At 43.1% G+C, this 21,109-nt stretch overlaps 1 protein-coding gene across 1 annotated transcript in view; it reads left to right on the top strand.

Moving 5' to 3' along the window:
• LOC135553390 (neurobeachin-like) overlaps positions 1–21,109 on the top strand; it is a 334,327-nt gene that overhangs the window by 9,061 nt on the left and 304,157 nt on the right. The gene's annotated exons all lie outside the window — the stretch shown is intronic.

Below are 21,109 nucleotides of genomic sequence, written 5' to 3'. Positions count from 1 at the left end.
GTGTGAAAACAAAATCTACCAAAGCCTGCTTAGTCTGACATCTGTTTAGTGTAGACCTCTTCCTCTGTAGTGATCTGCCTTTTCATTCCAACTGCTCTCTATAGTGATGTCATGTAGTCCCTTTACATACCATGCTCCAGGTTATAGTGACAAATCTACACTAGCACTGTTGGAGCGAGGAACACAAGCATTTCACTACCCCCGCAATAACATCTGCTAAATATGTGTATGCGACTAATAAAATGTGATTTTATTTCATTCGATTTTATTGACTGTTTAGATCCTCTCTGCTACTGTGGGACTCAGTGCATGTGTCTCAAATTGCACCCTATTCCTTACATAGTGCACAGCTTTTTACCAGGGCCCCATTCAAAAGTAGTGCTTTATATAAGGAATAGGGTGCCATTTGAGAGATGGCAGCCAGCAGCTTTGGCCTCTCTGTGTTGTGTCCCAGTGTTGTGTCCCAGTGTTGTGTCTCTGTGTTTCCTCTCTGTGTTGTGTCTCTGTGTTTCCTCTCTGTGTTGTGTCTCTGTGTTTCCTCTCTGTGTTTCCTCTCTGTGTTGTGTCCCAGTGTTGTGTCCCAGTGTTGTGTCTCTGTGTTTCCTCTCTGTGTTGTGTCTCTGTGTTGTCTCTCTGTGTCTCAGTGTTGTGTCTGGGATGAAGTATCTATGTCGCTGGAAACAAACCACTAAAGCCCAGAGGAGCTGTTAAAGAGATGGGTCACAAGCCACTGCAAAGGCCATGGATCTCTCTCTCTCTCGTTCATGTGTGGTAACCCTGGAGAATTGCTGATGGGGGATTTTTTTGGGCAGCTGCCTACATTAGCATGGCCCTGATGGAACATTATGTGCTCACTGCCTCCCCACATTAGCATAAGAGGGCTGTAGGCCATGCCTTCCTGTTCTGGGTAATGGGGACCAGGGGCAAAGCTGGTAGGAAGAGGAGAGGGGGAAGAGGAGGAGAGGAAATAGGGCTACAGATGGCTGGAGGGGGAGAGAAACAGAAGAGAGGAGGAGAGTAAAGGAGGAGATGGGAGATATGGGGCTCTGGGGGATGAGATGGGGGCACAGCTGGCTTCTGTCTTGCAGGAGGAATAGTGGAGAGGAGGAGGAGAGCAGAGAAGGGAAAGGAGGAGAGGTGGGTGTGAGGATATGGTTGCTGCCTGCTGTCTTCCAGAAGGAGAGGAAGAGGAAAGGAGAGATGGGTAGTAGGAAGAGGAGAGAGGAGATGGGCTTCACTATGTCTATATCTGGAATTAGGGTGTTAGTTGGGATGCAGACAGTGTTTTTGCCAATACATTTTATAATACTTCTCTGTATACATTAATAAAATACTTAAACCCCCCACCACAGGGAAGAAAAAAAAGATTTATAATAGCCAATCATTTCAACATTTGGGTTATAACTTAGTTATCTTCTGGGGTGGAGTAACATAGTGTCTAAGTAATACAACCCACTGGGCACAGATGTAATTTCATTGTCTAGTTTTGATTTACATTTGGTTGAGTTGTCAACTAGTGTGAATTCAACAAAACATTTTACTTGGATTTAGGTTAAATGTTGGGTAAAAAAAGACGACATTCCCTTACGTTGATGACTTTTTGCAAATCCAATGATTTTTCCACGTAGGGAGGATTATTTAAGATATATCTAAGATATACCTTCTCACCTTTCTGTCTGGTGTCATCTCCCTCCATCTCAACTATCATCGACTGCTTCTGTCTGGAAATAGATATGCATATTTATGCTAATGAGGCATCCAGGGCATGTAAGTCATCGAGGGCTGTGACAATACCAGTATGGCAATATTTTTTTCCACGTCAAAAATGAAAACACGAAGCAGACCAAACTCTTTTGTCCTTTTAAAAACCTGCTGTATGCAATATTGTGTGCTATAGAGTACCACGGTATGAGTCATAATACCCATGAATCCTACCGGTAAACAGGGAAATGGTTCCAATCGTTTTCTCACCAGTCATTTTTCAAATAGTTTTTGTTTTAGAAACACTTAAAATAAGGGCTGTGTTCTATGTAGACATACCCTGGCGTGGCGTTTTGATAACTGTGTAAATCTCTCTGTCAAGTTGACTTTCATCAATATTTATGCTTGTACTTTTGACAAGTGATGCCGCCGGAGGGGAGGGCGGCCGTCTTATTGACCCTTAACCAACCGTTTTTTTTCCGCGTTGTTCGTAACTGGTTTTGTACATAATGTTCTTCTTCAATGAGTACTGCTGCTCTTTAATCATTTGTTATTCTTATCTCTTAATTTGTTTTTGGCATTTTCTTAACTGCATTGTTGGTTATGGGCTTATAAGTAAGCATTTCACTGTAAGGTCTACTACACCTGTTGTATTTGGCACTTGTGACAAATACAATTTGATTTGATTTATTTACCCCCCCAAAAATGAAACGCTAATTAGCTGCTAATGTGGCTATCAGAAAGAACTACAAATGCCATGATGATCTAGACAAGACTGACAAATCGAGTCAAAGGTAAGAATCTCTGGATTAGCTATCTAATGTCAGCTAAATGTAGCAATGAATAAAGTAGCTACATTTCTTTAAATGGCCAATACTGTCTTGTGCAAGTTCATCAAACGTCACGCCCTTATTTGAAGTGTTTCTAAAATCCCCTAAAATAAGGGTGGAAAATGATTTGAACCATTTCCCCGTTTGACTGCTAGGTTTTATGGGTATTATGACACTCCACTTTGGGGCTCTATAGCTTGAAAATAAATAAATGTGACTCTGGATGACAACATAATGATGTTTTCCTAAAGAACTCAAATCTGCTTTGTGTTTTGTTTCCACACAATAATACTGTTAAGACACGGCTGTGTTATGAAACTGCTGATTCCAGTGTCATTTAATTCCAGTTTGCCTCTAACTAAGATATGTGGCTCATACATATATTCATGAGAGAGTAATGGACAATTGAACATGTTCCATTCCCATAGTTTAATTAAGAAAATGTAGGATTTCAGCTTGGCAGCCCTGTGGTTATTTATCCCTTTATTGCCTGTTGTTCTGTTTTGAGCTGCAAGGCATAGGATCCATCCCAAATGGCACTCTATTCCCTATACACACTATTTTTGACCAGGGCCAATAGGGAATAGGGTTCCATTTGGGACACTTCCTCAACCAGTATAGAGAGAAATAACAAGGATTTATACTGTTGTATTATACAAAAGAGAAACAAGGCTACAGGTGTAGGACCTTAAGCTGATTAATCTTTTGTTGCTGAGAATTGTCCTGCACAGAAGGAAATGCAAACTTGTAGTGTATTTAAGTTTTTAAATGCTTCTAAAGTTTGTATTTCCACTTTGAAATATCAGACTTGATTTGCACAAACAAAAAATGTATCAACCCTTTACAAAAATTTACATTTATTATATTACACATAATAATTCCCATTTCCTGTTGCTGCAGGATTATTTCCCTGCTGTAGCAAACTGGCTCAAATTAAGATCCTGCATCTGTATGTGACTCTATAATATTCCTTATCGTGAATGCTGCAGGCCTCTTATAGCATAGTGGCTGTAACAGTGCCATAGTCTTTCAGTGTTAGGAGCATGTTTCATTCTCTGCCAGTTGGGACAGAAATGAGAAAACGTATTTGGGTCCAATGTTTTCTCTCATCTAGACAATCCGTTTTCCATATGGAGATGTTCCTATCTAATTTTTGGGGTTATTGTTGCAGCGCTGAAAAGCACATGGCACATTTCCAGGCTTCTGACAGAAAATCCCTCCATCTTTGGAGAGGCTTGAATATGTCTGCCCCAATTCTGTGCATTATGATGATAGTTTCCTACTTCTGGGCTCAGTGAAGAAGGTCTGCGCTCTGCTTCATCTCTGCAATCTTCAAAACAAAGGTTCCGAAAGGGTTCTTCGCCTGTCCCCATAGGAGAACCTTTTTTGGTTTCAGGTAAAAACCCTTTTTGGTTCCAGGTAGAAGCATTTTGGGTTCCATGTAGAACCCTCTGTGGAAAGGGATCTATATTAAACCCAAAAAGGTTATACTTGGAAACCAAAACAGTTCTACATGGAACCAAACGGATTCTACCTGGAACCAACAATGGTTCTCCTATGGGGACAACCGAAGAACCCTTTTAGGTTCTAGATAGCACCTTTATTTCTAAGAGTGTGGAACTAAAGAAGTGCAATGAAGAAATGGTGGATGCGTGTGTGTGTGTGTGTGTGTGTGTGTGTGTGTGTGTGTGTGTGTGTGTGTGTGTGTGTGTGTGTGTGTGTGTGTGTGTGTGCGTGCGTGCGTGCGTGCGTGCGTGCGTGCGTGCGTGTGCTAGGGCTTTGTGGTAGTGGCAGCTGCAGTGCAGGTGAATAACTCAACCCAGGTTGTGTTTCTCCCACTGCTCCCCAGAGAGCTGTGTTTCTGGTGGCAGGAAGCCAGCTGGCCTGGTGCTCTCTATGCATCCCAAATGACACCCTATTCCCTATGTAGTGCATTACTTTTGACCATAGCACTATGGCCCTGGTCAAAAGCCCTGGTCACATAGCCCTGGTCAAAAGTAGTGCACTATATAAGTAACAGGGTGTCATTTGGGATGCGCTCTCTGATGCTCTGACCTCTGTTGACCTTGGAGTAACAACACGTCTTAGACTAGAGATTGGGTAGAGTAGCAGCAGAGAACAGGCAGTAAATAGGCCTGGAAATAAGTTAATTAAAGCACTTTTCCCCAACTCCAGTCCTCGAGACCAACTCATCTGATTCAACTCATTGAGTGCTTGATGATTAGTTGGCAAGTTGAATCAGGTGTGCTTGTCTGGGGCCACAAAAAAAATGTGTGATGTTGGTGGTACTGGAGTTGGGGAAACACTGCATTAAAGTTTCAGTTCAGCACGGTCTCTCTCTCTCATCCCCAGAGCACCAGAGGAGGACCAAACCATATTAGGATGGCTCAGAGGATTAGAGGCTTCTCTGCAGAAACATCACACTGCATTGACACGTCCTTGGCTTGCTCTGAGACATTTCCATCGCACACTGAGAGTGGCTAGCCTAGCCACACATACCTGCTGCCAGCTTGATATTACTAAAGACAATAGGAAGTATGTCTAATCAGAGAACAATGTCTTGTCATATTGTAGACATTGTTAACAACATCTCCGGTCAACAGAGGATGGGTCCCAAATGGACAAGAACGTTTCACCAGAACCCCATATAGTGCACTACTTTTGACCATGGCCCATCCACCATTTGGGACACAAACTGAGGCTTCATAACCATCCATGAGAGCTGGGGGATGGTGTGTGTTCTATCTAAACACCTCAGCATTTTAATTATCACAGACTTAGTACTGTTTAGACTAGCTTCTTGTCTTGTATAAATTGTAACCTCTTCTCAGGCTGTCTATGTTCAGCTGAAGACACAGGAGGCCTCGATACCTCCAGCTTTAAACAGAATGCAGAGTCTCTATGGAAGTAATAGTCCTGCGCTGTATAGAGAGGGGGCATCCCAAATGGCACCCTATTCCCTATATAGTGCATTACTTTTGACCAGAGCTCAATTGGCAATGGTTAATAGTAGTGCACTATATGGGGAATAGGGTTTCATTTGGGTCACTGATGTCACAGGATAGGTTCCTGCTATCTGCTGTATGTCTGTCTGCCTGTTCTGGAAGTCTGGGGCATCCCTCACATGGGTGTGTTAAACTATGAACACTGACCAAGCTACTGTCTGTCTGCCTGTTCTGGAAGTCTGGGGCATCCCTCACATGGGTGTGTTAAACTATGAACACTGACCAAGCTACTGTCTGTCTGCCTGTTCTGGAAGTCTGGGGCATCCCTCACATGGGTGTGTTAAACTATGAACACTGACCAAGCTACTGTCTGTCTGCCTGTTCTGGAAGTCTGGGGCATCCCTCACATGGGTGTGTTAAACTATGAACACTGACCAAGCTACTGTCTGTCTGCCTGTTCTGGAAGTCTGGGGCATCCCTCACATGGGTGTGTTAAACTATGAACACTGACCAAGCTACTGTCTGTCTGCCTGTTCTGGAAGTCTGGGGCATCCCTCACATGGGTGTGTTAAACTATGAACACTGACCAAGCTACTGTCTGTCTGCCTGTTCTGGAAGTCTGGGGCATCCCTCTCATGGGTGTGTTAAACTATGAACACTGACCAAGCTACTGTCTGTCTGCCTGTTCTGGCTCCGTCCCTCAGGCCTCACACTCCTGTTCTCATAGAGAATTCAATAAAGAATAAACCATATCCCATGAGGTTATAGCACAGACCTGATGACAGTTAAAACCATGTACCCCTGCCTATTAACATCCCACATTCCTCCATCCCAGAGTGTCCTCTCCTGACTGACTCCCAGCTGAGTAATATTCTGTTCAGCCCTGGCTCCAACCACCTGCAGGCCTCTGAGCTGACTGGCCTCATTGACTTGTAGTGCACGTTGTCTGTGGAGTGTGTCCCTGAACTGCCAATGAGAATATCTGTAGTGACATGTGGAAGTGTTTGAGTCTGGCCAGCTTCGCTCTGCATGCTGAGGAAAGGAGCTGCATTCTGAAATCAGCCGAGGAGCTGATCTGGGTCCTGAGTTCAACTGTCTGTCTGGCTTCACAAGGGGTCTGTTCTGTTATTGTTGTCTGTGTTCCAAATGGTACCCTATTCCCTATATAATGGTACCCTATTCCCTATAAACCCTATAGGCCCTGGTCAAATGTAGTGCCCTATATTGGGATCAAAGCGCTGTATAAATCCAATTAATTATTATTTGAGGCATAGCCTTTCAAAATGGTTCTGTTCTCTTATCATGCTCAAATCAAATAAATGCAAGCACTTAATCAACTATGCAGTTTAACCTCTTACATCTATGGGGGCGCTATTTCATTTTTGGATGAAAAACGTTCCCGTTTTAAACAAGATATTTTGTCACAAAAAGATGCTCAACTATGCATATAATTGATAGCATTCGAAAGAAAACACTCTGACGTGTCCAGAACGACCAAGATATTCTCTGTGCGTGCCCTAGAACGTGAGCTTCAGGCAAAACCAAGATGAGATGGCATCCAGGAAATGAGCAGGATTTTTGAGGCTCTGTTTGCCATTGTCTCCTTATATGGCTGTGAATGCGAGAGGAATGAGCCTGCCCTTTCTGTCGTTTCCCCAAGGTGTCTGCAGCATTGTGACGTATTTGTAGGCAGATCATTGGAAGATTGACCATAAGAGACCACATTTACCAGGTGTCCGCCCGGTGTCCTGCGCCGAAATTGGTGCGCAAAAGTCACCTGCCAGTATTTTTCCATGGGATACAGAGGAAAGCAAGCTTCCACGAACTGCATATCAATTAAGAGATATGTGAAAAAACACCTTGAGGATTGATTCCAAACAACGTTTGCCATGTTTCGGTCGATATTATGTAGTTAATCCGGAAAAAGTTTTACGTTGTAGGTGACTGAATTTTCGGTTCGTTTCGGTAATTTAGCCAGACGCAATGTAGAAAACGGAACGATTTCTCCTACACACAGACGCTTTCAGGAAAAACTGCGCATTTGGTATGTAACTGAGAGTCTCCTCATTGAAAACATCAGAAGCTCTTCAAAGGTAAATGATTTTATTTATTTGGTTATCTGGTTTTTGTGAAAATGTTGCGTGCTAAATGCTACTCAAAATGCTATGCTAGCTTTGCATACTCTTACACAAATTAGTCAATTTCTATGGTTCAAAAGCATATTTTGAAAATCTGAGATGACAGTGTTGTTAAGAAAAGGCTAAGCTTGAGAGCAGACGCATTATTTTCATTTTATTTGCGATTTTCAGAAATCGTTAACGTTGCGTTATGCTAATGAGCCTGAGGCTTTAGTCACAAACCCGGATCCGGGATGGGGAGTTTCAAGAAGTTAAGGAAAAATAAGAGTTAAGAAAATATTTAAAAAATGGTTACAAAATAAAATAACAACAACAAGGCTATATATACGGGGTAGCGGTGCCGAGTCTGTAACGACTTCCACAGAAGTTGGTCCCTCTCCTTGTTCGGGCGCCGTTTGGCGGTCGAAGTCACCAACCTTCTAGCCAACGCTGATCCACTTTTCATTTTCCATTGGTCTTGTCTTCCATCACACCTGGTTCCTATTCCATCAATTACATGTTGTGTATTTAACCCTCTGTTCCCCCTGATGTCCTTGTCGGTAATTGTTTCTCGTAGTGCTTATGCACGGTATGCTGGTATTGCCGGGTTTTGTTTGACCCATTTATTGTATTGTTCTGTTGACTGTGGTTTATGGATATTAAATGACACCGTTGTAAATCACTTTTCGCTCTCCTGCGCCTGACTTCTCTGCCGCCAGTACGCACCTCACTACAGATTCAATGTGTGGGGGTATGTGTGGGGGCTGTCTCATCGTTGTTGGTAATCAGCCTACCACCGTTGTGTCGTTGGCACACTTAATGATGATGTTGGAGTTGTGCTTGGCCACTCTGTCGTGTGTGAACAGGGAGTACCTGAGGGGACTAAGGACGTCCCCCTGAGGGGCCCCCGTGTTGAGGATCAGCCTGGCAGATGTGGTGTTATCTAACCTTACCACCTGGAGGCGGCCCGTCAGGAAGTCCAGGATTCAGTTGCAGAGGGAGGTGTTAAGTCCCAGGGTCCTTAGTCCCAGGGTCCTTAGTCCCAGGGTCCTTAGTCCCAGGGTCCTTAGTCCCAGGGTCCTTAGTCCCAGGGTCCTTAGTCCCAGGGTCACGATCATATCAAGACTGAGGGAAAAACATTTGACTTCAGAATGGTTAGATAGAAGCATTACAACACATTTAAACTAACAACCTGATATGATATAAAGGCTTTATAGAGCATTCATAAACATAACAAATATGCCTCACAAAGCAGCAAAAGCAACATTAGCCTGAAGATGTGACTAGCTATCTCCATCTCAAAGGAAGCATGCATGTATCCGCAAAGTATCTCAGAGTATAAGTGCTGATCTAGCATCAGTTTTTACTTTTGGAACATGAAGAAAAAGATTGTATGGACAGATCCTAGATCAGCACTCCCAAGACGCTTTGTGGATATGGGCCCAGATCTCTCTCCAGAGGCTCAGTTTTAAGCCTGCTGCTAGTAGGCTGTTATCACAGAGAACAGTCTCTGCCAGGTTCTGGTTCTATTGGGCCAGATGTTCCCTGGATGTTCCCATCCAGGGCTCTTTCTCTCTCTGCCTTGTATTCTATTATCACAGTGTCTCTGTTGGCTGTCCTTTTATACACACAAACACACACACACACACACACACACACACACACACACACACACACACACACACACACTGTGCTGTCCATTCTGCCGATTATCTGTCTCCTCTTGTCTCTCTGTGGGGATCAGCAAGCTCTACGAGGAGGCGTGTGTGTGTGTACACAGATCTCCTAAATGGCTGGTTCTGTGTTCTGCTTCCAGGAGATGGAGAGAGAGGGGAAGAAAGTTCAAACAACAAAGCTTCAGTGTTTTTATTACTCAGATCGGGTGGTTAAATGTAAAGATAATATTACAGTTGACAAGTTTTTTTTAACATGTGCATGAGTGAATCAAAACAAGAAACACATTTAATGTTGTTTTGAAAACAACTGAATTAGCTATTAGCTCATGCAAAATGTAAAAGTTTGAGAGTGTGACATAAAATGTACACTGAGTGTACAAAACATTAAGAGCTCCTTCCTATTATTGAATTACACCCCCTTTTGCCCTTAGAACAGCCTCAATTCATCAGGGCATGGACTCTACAAGGTGTCAAAAGCACAGGGATGTTGGCCCCATGTTGACTCCAATGATTCCCACAGTTGTGTCAAGTTGGTTGCGTTTCCTTTGGATGGTGAAAAACCCAGCAGCGTTGCAGTTCTCTCCACACTCAAACCGGTGCGCCTGGCACCTACTACCATAACCCGTTCAAAGGCACGTAAACCTTTTGTCTTGCCCATTCATCCTCTGAATGGCACACATACACCATCCATGTCTCAAGGCTTCAACATACTTCTTTGACCCGTCTCCTCTCCATCATCTGCACTGATTTGAAGTGGATTTAACAAGTGACATCAATAAGGGATCATGCCTTTCACCTGGATTCACCTGGTTAGTCTATGTCATGCAAAGGACATTTCCTCATGTTTTGTACACTCAGTGTATACTGTGTTTATAATGAAAGGACCTTTAAATACGTCCTTCTGTTTTTAATTTAATCCACTAGTCTCAGGGCAGTGACCATTAGACTGATTATGATGCTTCATTCTATATCTCCTGATATCTCAAGGAGTGATAGGTGTCATTTTTGTCTTAATCTGTTGTTGTCTCGTGCCGTCTCTTTACTACGTAGCTAGGGCCATCTACTTTAAGTGCTGCCTGTCTTCCCAGTAGCCTACTTGGTGTGTGAACTGTTAACTGCTATCAACTTGCTGATGACTGTTGACACATCAACCAGAATGAATGGGCAGGGCAATTTGTGAATGTTGTTGTCTTCACAATCAGCGGTTGTATTGGAAGGGGAGTGGTTTCTCCTATCCTAGGCAATCAACAATGAGTAATGAGCGGTGTGCTATTCACATCTGCAAGGAAAGGATTCGTGTTTAGTACTTCAGTCTGTTTTATCAGCGGCAGTTCCGTTGCAAAACTAAGACCGTTGCCACAGACGATTCTACCGAGTTATTTGAGGAAGGAATGAGAAGGCTCCACACCACTCTCTCACTTGAGCATCTTAACTAGTTATTTTCAGATTTCATTTTACTCTTTTGTAGCTTTGGCAACTATGTGTGTGATTTCTATACCTGTTCGCTCCTCTCCCTGTAGGCTTTACAGACTCTACCCCCACACCTTGGCTGCAACCCTTCTAATTTAGTGTACCCTGCACGCCCAACCCATGTGGAATTCCTGGTCTGTGGCAGCTTTTGGAACTGCCGATCTGCAGTCAAGAATGCAGAGTTCATGTCAGCCTATGCTGCCCTTCAGTCCCTTGACTTGTTGCTCCTGACGGAGACATGGATCACCTCAGAGAACACTGCTGCTCTCTCCATCTGTCTACGTTTCTCATAATCCAAGAGCATCTGGTCATTGTGGTGGTGGCACAGGGCAACTCATTTCTCCTAAGTGGAGATTTTCTCTTTTCCCCCTCACTTACCTGTCCATCTCCTCATTTGAATTCCATGCTGTCACTGTCACTTGACAACAATGTTAAGCTTGAGTGGACATCTGTTGCCCATCAGGTGCCCTGAGTTCCTCAATGAGCTTGACACCTTGATAAGCTAACTTCATAATGATGGCTCACCACTCATTGAAATGGGTGACTTTAACATCCCCATCGTCTGACTTCAATGAATTTCTTTCCACTCAAGTAATACTCTTGACCTCATCTTCACTAGAAGTTGCTCGCTTACTAATGTCACTGCAACCCCCCTCCATGTCTCTGGTCACTACTTTGTTTGCTTTTCTCTCCAACTCTCTTCCAACCCTACTCACTCGGGCCCTACTCAGATGGTCATGCGCCGCTGCAATCTTCACTCTCTCTCTCTCCTGCTACTCTCTCCTCTTCTATCTTATCCTCTCTTCCTTCTACTAAATCCTTCTCCCTACTATCTGCGGACTCTGCATCTTTGACCAGATGCTCCTCCCTTTCTGTATCCTTTGAGTTGCACTGTCCCCTTTCCTTCCGGGCCGACTTGGCCCTCCCCTCCTGCCCCGTGACTCATTGCGAGCTTATAGAACAGGGCAGCTGAGTGAAAATTGAGGAAAATTAAACTTCCAGAAGTACCTATCCTCCTTTCACTCCCTCCTTTCTACCTTCTCTTCTTCTGTATCCACTGCTAAAGGCACTTTCAATCACTATACATTTTTGAACTTCTGCCTCTAACCCTAGGAAACTCTTCCCCTCCTTCCTTAATCCTCCACCCCATCCTCCTCCCTCTCAGCGGACGACTTTGTCAACCACTTTGAAAAGAAGGTTGACCATGTCCGCTCCTCATTCACTCAGCCTATTGAGTCCACTTGTCCGACTCACACAGAGCTACCCTACGCCTTTACCTCTTTTCCCCCTCTCTCTACAGATGAAATACTGCGACGAGTGAGGTCTAGCTACCTGACAACCTGCCCTCTCGACCCCATCCCCTCCTATCTTCTCCAGACCATCCCTGGAGGCCTTCTTCCATTCCTCACTTTCCTCATCAACTCATCCCTGACCTCTGACTTCAAAATGTCCAGAGTCACTCCGCTCCTCAAGAAAACAACACTCTAACCCTCTAACATCAAAACAGCCCCTTCTTTCTTTTATTTACAAAACACTTGAGCGTGCTGTCTGACCAACTCTCTCGATATCCCTCTCAGAACGATCTTCTTGAACCTAACCATTCAGGCTTCAAGGCTGGTCACTCAACCGAGACTGCTCTTCTCTGTGTCACAGAGGCTCTCCGCACTGCCAAAGCTGACTCTCCTCTGTTTTAATTCTTCTAGATGTAAACTCAGCAAAAAAGAAACGTCCCTTTTTCAGGACCGTGTCTTTCAAAGATAAAAATCCAAATAACTTCACAGATCTTCATTGTAAAGGGTTTAAACACTGTTTCCCATGCCTGTTCAATGAACCATAAACAATTAATGAACATGCACCTGTGGAACAGTCGTTAAGACACTAACAGCTTACAGACGGTAAGTAGTAAGGTCACAGTTATGAAAACTTAAGACACTAAAGAGGCTTTTCTACTGACTCTGAAAAACACCAAAAGAACGATGCCCAGGGTCCCTGCTCATCTACGTGAATGTGCCTTAGGCATGCTGCAAGGAGGCATGAGGACTGCAGATGTGGCCAGGGCAATAAATTGCAATGTCTGTACTCTGAGATGCTTAAGACAGCGCTACAGGGAGACAAGACGGACCGCTGATTGTCCTCATAGTGGCAGACCATGTGTAACAACACCTGCACAGGATCGGTACATCTGAACATCACACCTGTGGGACAGGTACAGGATGTCAACAACAACTGCCCGAGTTACAGCAGGAATGTACAATCCCTCCATCAGTGCTCAGACTGTCCGCAATAGGCTGAGAGAGGCTGGACTGTGGGCTTGTAGGCCTGTTGTACGGCAGGTCCTCACCAGACACCCAGGCAACAATGTCGCCTATGGGTATAAACCCACCATCGCTGGACCAGACAGGACTGGCAAAAAGGGCTCTTCACTGCTGTGCCTTTTTTTCTCCACACATAGTGTTGTGTGTTCCTTCTTTCCAAACAACTCAACTGTAGTGTCATCTGTCCACAGAATATTTTGCCATTAGCGCAGTGGAACATCCAGGTGCACTTTTGCAAACTTCTTCTGTGGTGTCCTCCCATGAACACCATTCTTGTTTAGTGTTTTACTTATCGTAGACTCGTCAACAGAGATGTTAGCATGTTCCAGAGATGTTTGTAAGTCTTTAGCTGACATTCTTTTAAACCTGATTGAGAATTCTGCGCTGTGCTCTTGATGTCATCTTTGCAGGATGGCCACTTCTAGGGAGAGTAGCAACAGTGCTGCACTTTCTCCATTTATAGACAGTTTGTCTTACTGTGGACTGATGAACATCAAGGCTTTCAGAGATACTTCTGTAACCCTTTCAGGCTTTATGCAAGTCAACAATTCTTAATCTTCGGTCTTCTGAGATCCTTTTGTAACCCTTTCAGGCTTTATGCAAGTCAACAATCCTTAATCTTCGGTCTTCTGAGATCGCTTTTGAGTCATGGTTCACATCAGGCAATACTTCTTGTGAGTTGCAAACTCAATCTCGTTTCATTGATTGGATTCCAAGTTAGCTGACTCCTGACTCAAATCAGCTTTTGGAGTCATTAGCCTCGGGGGTCACATATTTTTTCCAACCTACACTGTGAATGTTTAAATTATCTATTCAATATAGACAAGAAAAATACAATAATTTGTGTGATCTTAGTTTAAGCACACTATGTTTGTCTATTGTTGTGAGTTAGATGAAGATCAGATCAAATTTGATGACCAATTTATGCAGAAATCCTGGTAATTCCAAAGGGTTCATATACTTTTTCTTGCCACTGTATATACTGTATTTTATTTATAATGTTTACATATCTTACATTACTCATATTACATGTACATCCTGTATTTTATACCATCTATTGCTCCTTGCCTATGCCGCTCGGCCACCGCTCATCCATATACTTACATGTACATATTCTCATATACCGCTTTAGATTTGTGTGTATTAGGCAGTTGTTGGGGATTGTTAGATTACTTGTTTTTATTCATTTTTCATTTCACCTTTATTTAACCAGGTTGGCTAGTTGAGAACAAGTTCTCATTTGCAACTGCGACCTGGCCAAGATAAAGCATAGCAGTGTGAACAGACAACACAGAGTTACACATGGAGTAAACAATTAACAAGTCAATAACACAGTAGAAAAAAAAGAGTCTATATACATTGTGTGCAAAAGGCATGAGGAGGTAGGCCAATAATTAAAATTTTGCAGATTAACACTGGGGTGAAAAATGATCAGATGGTCATGTACAGGTAGAGATATTGGTGTGCAAAAGAGCAGAAAAGTACATAAATATTAACAGTATGGGGATGAGGTAGGTAAAATTGGGTGGGCTATTTACCGATAGACTGTACAGCTGCAGCGATCGGTTAGCTGTTCAGATAGCAGATGTTTGAAGTTGGTGAGGGAGATAAAAGTCTCCAACTTCAGCGATTTTTGCAATTTGTTCCAGTCACAGGCAGCAGAGAACTGGAACAAAAGGCGGCCAAATGAGGTGTTGGCTTTAGGGATGATCAGTGAGATACACCTGCTGGAGCGCGTGCTATGGGTGGGTGTTGCCATCGTGACATTGTTAGATATTACTGCACTGTCGGAACTAGAAGCACAAGCATTTAGCTGCACTTGCATTAACATCTGCTAACCATGTGTATGTGACAATATTTTGTTGTTTGATTTATTTCAACCAATCATCAGTAATTTGTGTCAGTGCAGGGCATTTTGAGTGCCCTTCTCTATAAGCATGCTGAAATTCTGTTGTTATTTGTTTGCAGAGAAATAGCATTGTACTTTTTCCAACAGTTGGCTAAGAGCTGACATTAAGCTGATAGGTCTGCTGTTAGAACCAGTAAAGGCCGCTTTACCACTCTTGGGTAGCGGAATGACTTTGGCTTCCCTCCAGGCCTGAGGACAAAGACTTTCCTCTAGGCTCAGATTAAAGATATGACAGATAGCAGTGGCTATGGAGTCAGCTACCATCCTCAGTAGCTTTCCATCTAAGTTGTCAATGCCAAGAGGTTTGTTATTATTGAGATAACAACACTTTTTCAACCTCTCCGACACTAACTTAAAAAAAATCAAACTTGCAATGCTTTTCTCTTCAAAGAGTATCTTAAATAATCCCACAGCACCCCCACCCACTCTATATTTGCTGATAGCTACTTTATTGAGAATAAATGTACTTACTATGACTGCGATATGTGGTACTCCTACCTAGCTATCTTAAGATGAATGCACTAACTGTAAGTTGCTCTGGATGAGAGCGTCTGCTAAATAACTAACATGTAAATGTGAACATACTGGTCATCATCTCTCAATGGGGAGAGTAGTCTGACATCAGAGTAGTGCACTATTAGGGAATAGGATGCCATTTGGGACATACCCTGACTCTTATTTCCTGCCAGGATTGCAGGTCTGATGAACATGCAATATATATGAGCATTAGCATAATAATCATCATAATTATTCCAGTTCAGTGAAGACCATAAACCAGACTTTTTACTAGGGCTGTCCCTGACAAAAACACATCTTGGTCAACTGAGAGCTGTTTGTTCTTTAGTCCAATCGATTGGTCAAAATGTTTAAATGTGTATTTTTCCATATATAGACACATTCTATTTAGTGTTTACTCTAATTATTCAATGGTCGCTTTATTTTATTTTAGAAAGTAAAATGCTTGATTGCATTTCAAATCATGAATGACTCATATTGTAATGTCTGCTTCCAACTCACACCCTCAAACATGTTGATCCCCTGAACGCAGCTCACTTTCCAGCTCCCACTCTCAAACACGTAGATCCCCTGAACGCAGCTCACTTTCCAGACCACATTCCAGCTCCCACTCTCAAACACGTAGATCCCCTGAACACAGCTCACTCTCCAGCTCCCACTCTCAAACACATAGATCCCCTGAACGCAGCTCACTTTCCAGACCACTTTCCAGCTCACACTCTCAAACACGTAGATCCCCTGAACACAGCTCACCCTCCAGCTCCCACTCTCAAACACGTAGATACCCTGAACGCAGCTCACTTTCCAGCTCCCACTCTCAAACACGTAGATCCCCTGAACGCAGCTCACTTTCCAGACCACTTTCCAGCTCCCACTCTCAAACACGTAGATCCCCTGAACACAGCTCACTCTCCAGCTCCCACTCTCAAACACGTAGATACCCTGAACGCAGCTCACTTTCCAGCTCCCACTCTCAAACACATAGATCCCCTGAACGCAGCTCACTTTCCAGACCACTTTCCAGCTCACACTCTCAAACACGTAGATCCCCTGAACACAGCTCACTCTCCAGCCCACTTTCCAACTCCCACTCTCAAACACCTAGATCCCCTCAACGCAGCTCACTCTCCAGATCCCAATTACCTGAATTCTAATCACCTGTTCACACACCTGTAAGTCATTATCACACACTTTTTATTTCAGTTCTTTGCACCCCATTTGTGTGAGGTATAGTTTGTTTTGTGACACACGTCTTTCGGAGCTCTGTTTTTCCCGTGATTTACTCCTCCCGTGTAAGATAGTTTTTGCCTGCCTCACTAATGATGCCTTTTTGCCTATCAGATTTCCTGTCATCTACCTATTGCCTGATCTTCCGGACTATGTTACTAGCCTTTTCCCTGCCTGTACTGTTGCCCTTTTGGAACCCCTGTGTATGACCTTCTGCCTGCCCCTGGACACAGTTACCTGCCTCCTCCTGTGTATGACCTTCTGCCTGCCCCTGGACCCAGCTGCCTGCCTCCTCCTGTGGTCCTTTGCAATAAACACTTGCTGCGCCCTGCGCATGGAACCAGCTCTCTGTCTCCCCTCGTGTTCGTTACACATATGCTGTGTGATGACATAAACAGATGATTGATTGATACAGTAGTCTATATAACTATTGAAATATATGTGTATGTAAGCTATGGTATTAAGACTCAACAGGTTGCACTCTTCGTCCTACAGCTCGATGGTGGTTATACAAGGCTGCTACACTTAGCCTACTAATGATAATGACATTACTAATTATGATGATAGTGGTAGTAGCAGTAAAAATAATAACAACAAGGAGATCACGATAAAGGATGTTTATTATTCTAAATATAATTTTTCAGACAATTTGGAAGAGTGTAAACAACACTAAATACATTATAAGTAAGAGGCTGTTCTAATGAAACAAAAGTGTAAAGCCTTTATTACAACATAGCAAAGATACCATTTTAAAAAACGGCAAATTTGTGAAATTGTTAATCCAACATGTTGTGGGTGCGTGAGGCTTGGTGCTCACGGAATCAGTAGACTATTGAAGATTTGTCATTTCTGCAGCTGTACAGTACCAGTCAAAAGTTTGGACACACCTACTCAATTCAAGGGGTTTTCTTAATTTGTACTATTTTCTACATTGTAGAATAATAGTGAAGACATCAAAACTATGAAATAACACATTTGGAATCATGTGGTACCCCCAGAAAATGTAACATATCAAAATTTATTTTATATTTCCGATTCTTCAAAGTAGCCACCCTTTGCCTTGACAGCTTCGCTCACTCTTGGCATTCTCTCAACCAGCTTCACCTGGATTGTTTCTCCAACACTCTTGAAGGAGTTCCCACATATGCTGATCACTTGTTGGCTTCTTTTCCTCTCTCCTCACTTTTTCTTAAACAATTAGGGCACATATGTCAGAGTCAAGGCCCGCGGGCCACATCCGGCCCGCGAGAAGGTTTTTTACGGCCCCTGGGATGATCTTGATTTATTATTAGAACCGGCCCGCAGACCGCAGCAAGCCGGCAGCCCGCAGATCTTTTACACGCACCAATACTACATTTCCCACAATGCAACGGTGACGCACCGAGCAGTAGGCTGCTTCATTTCAATATTTATTGGCACAGCAGTCGTCAGCATCACAGTAAAATTAACTTTCAGATACCCATCAAAAATGGCAAAACGGAAGGTGGACACTGAGAACCGGGGTTTCAAACAAGGTGGGAGTCGGAGTATATGTTCACGGAGGTAGCTGGAAAACCTGTGTGTCTTCTGTGTGGAGAAAGTGTGGCGGTACTGAAAGAGTATAATCTGAGACGACATTATGAAACGAAACACGCGGACAAAAACAAGAATATGGACATGGAACAAAGGCTACAAAAGGCAGAGGAATTAAAACGAGGCCTCAAATCTCGACCGGCTCTGTTCAAAAAAGCCAAATCACAAGGCCAGGCTGCTGTCAAGGCCAGTTTTATTTTGGCAGAAGAGATCGCTAAATCAGCCCGGCCATTTACGGAGGGGGATTTCATCAAAAACTTCATGATTAAAGTTTGTGACGAAGTTTGCCCAGAAAAAAGGCAACTCTTTTTAAATGTGAGTCTGAGCAGAAACACCATTGCCGAGAGAGTAGACCAGTTGTCCATCAATCTAAAAGAGCAGCTTGTGAAAAAGGGAAAAGATTTCATTGCATATTCCTTGGCTGTGGATGAGAGCACCGACATTTCTGACATTGCCCAGTTGTCAATTTTCATCCGCGGAGTGGACTCCAGCCTAAGCGTGACAGAGGAGTTTTTGGCTTTACGTCCTATGCATGGCACAACTACGGGGCATGATTTGTATGAAGAGGTGTCAAGATGTGTAAATGAGATGGAGCTGCCTTGGGAAAAACTCGTGGGTTTGACAACCGACGGAGCACCTGCGATGTGTGGACACAGGAGCGGACTGGTGGCGAAGATACGGGAAAAGATGCAAGAGGAAAACGCGACAGGTGAGCTGACAGCTTATCATTGTATCATACACCAGGAAGCGTTGTGCGGTAAAGCCTTGAAAATGGAGCATGTAATGAGCATCATCACGCGCACAGTTAACTTTATCAGAGCCAAAGGTTTGAATCACCGCCAGTTCAAGGCATTTCTGACGGAGTTAGAAACGGAGCATGGTGATTTGCCTTATCACACAGAGGTGCGATGGCTAAGCCAGGGAAAGGTGCTTCAAAGATGTTTCGAGCTTCGTGAGGAGATTTGTCTGTTCTTGGACAGCAAAGGGAAAGACACAACACAACTCCGAGACGAAATGTTTCTGTGTGAAATGGCTTTTCTGTGTGACATTACGAGTCATCTGAATGCAATGAACTTGCAGCTGCAGGGTCGGGATCATGTCATCTCTGATATGTACAGTACAGTGAAGGCATTTAAAACCAAACTGACTCTGTGGGAGACGCAGATGCGGAAAGAAAATTTGAGCCACTTTCCCAGCTGCCAGACCATGAAAGAGAAGCTCTCTACCAGTGCGTTCCCGAGCGCACAGTTGGCTGATAAAATAGGTATGCTTGCCGCTGACTTTCGACGCCGATTTGCTGACTTTGAAGCACAAAAAAGCAGGTTGGAACTGCTCGGTAACCCATTTGCTGTTGACGTGGAAAGCTCACCACCAAACCTCCAAATGGAGTTGATTGACCTCCAATGCAATGATGCACTGAGGGCAAAATATGCGGCAGTGGGTGCTGCGGAGTTCGCCCGTTTCCTCCCCGACACAATGCCCCAGCTGCGCATCCAGGCTGCTCAAACGTTGTCTATGTTTGGCAGCACATACCTGTGTGAACAACTTTTTTCTTTGATGAACCTGAACAAAACATCACACAGAAGTCGACTTACTGCTGAACACCTCCACTCAATTCTGAGGATTTCCTCAGCTCAGAGCCTTACCCCGAACATTGATGAACTTGTGGAAAAGATGGGACACCACCAAGTATCACCCTCAACCTCAAACAAGTGAACATTACTGTGCAATCACATATTTAGAGTTTTTACTCAGTTCAAGTTTAAAAGTTAAAGTTTAATATTTGTTTTCACTGCATGTTACTTCTCCTTAAACAAAGTGTTGTTTTTGATTAATAGATTTTTGCACTTTATTTTATTGTATTTCAATCCAATTATATTTTAAAAATATTTCAGTTGAGTGGATGATAGAAAATTGCTATTATTGTTTTTTTCTTTGAAGTAAATTTAGCCCACTTTTGCTAAAATAGAAAATATAGGCTACTGATGGTGCCTTGAATACCGGTTTCTTTCATTTAATGTTCATGTTATGGGGATTTTTATATAAAGGAAATTTGTCTTTTGTGTCTGTTGAAAATTAAAGATTACTGACAGAGCCATAAGAAAATATTGCTTTATTTATCTGATCATATTGGAATATATTTGTTAGGTTTTCAGTAGGTTCAATTAGGTTCACTAGACTATATGCATCATTTAAAAATTTTTCAATGAACATTCGAACAGTCCGGCCCTCGGCTTGTAGCTAAATTTTTTATTTGGCCCTCCGTCCATTTGACTTTGACACCCCTGAATTAGGGGAAGTGCTGTTTTCTATCCGCTAACTCTTCTGCTATCTCCGCCGCATTGTTCTCATCACCAATATACTTGTTAGCTTTACTATTATGCACATAGCAACATGGTCTAGGAATAGGCTCCAATTCAACAGCGCACGAATGTTTTTGGTACATTCGTATTTACATAATTAGTTATGGATTAGTACACAGACAGGTGGTAATTTTTTAAAATGTATTTTATTTTACCTTTATTTAACTAGGCAGGTCAGTTAAGAACAAGTTCTTATTTACAATGACGGCCTAGGAAGAGTGGGTTAACTGCCTTGTTCAGAACAACAGATTTTTACCTTGTCAGCTCGGGGATTTGATAGAGCAACTTTTCGGTTACTAGTACACCATGAAATTATTATTTTTTGCTACTGCTCGACTAAAGAAATCTCGGCCAACCAACAGTCTATCGACCAAACAATCGGCCAGTCGATGAAACGGAGTCAGACCTACTTTTTTTTATTTTTACAATAGATCACTTCTGGAGTTGCCTGGAGTGTCCAACTGAAGA

The sequence above is a fragment of the Oncorhynchus masou genome, chromosome 13 (assembly GCF_036934945.1).
Source record: "Oncorhynchus masou masou isolate Uvic2021 chromosome 13, UVic_Omas_1.1, whole genome shotgun sequence".
In the NCBI taxonomy this organism is placed as follows: domain Eukaryota; kingdom Metazoa; phylum Chordata; class Actinopteri; order Salmoniformes; family Salmonidae; genus Oncorhynchus; species Oncorhynchus masou.
Note: the sequence above shows the minus strand (reverse complement) of the source record. Positions and strands in the feature narration are given on the sequence as shown.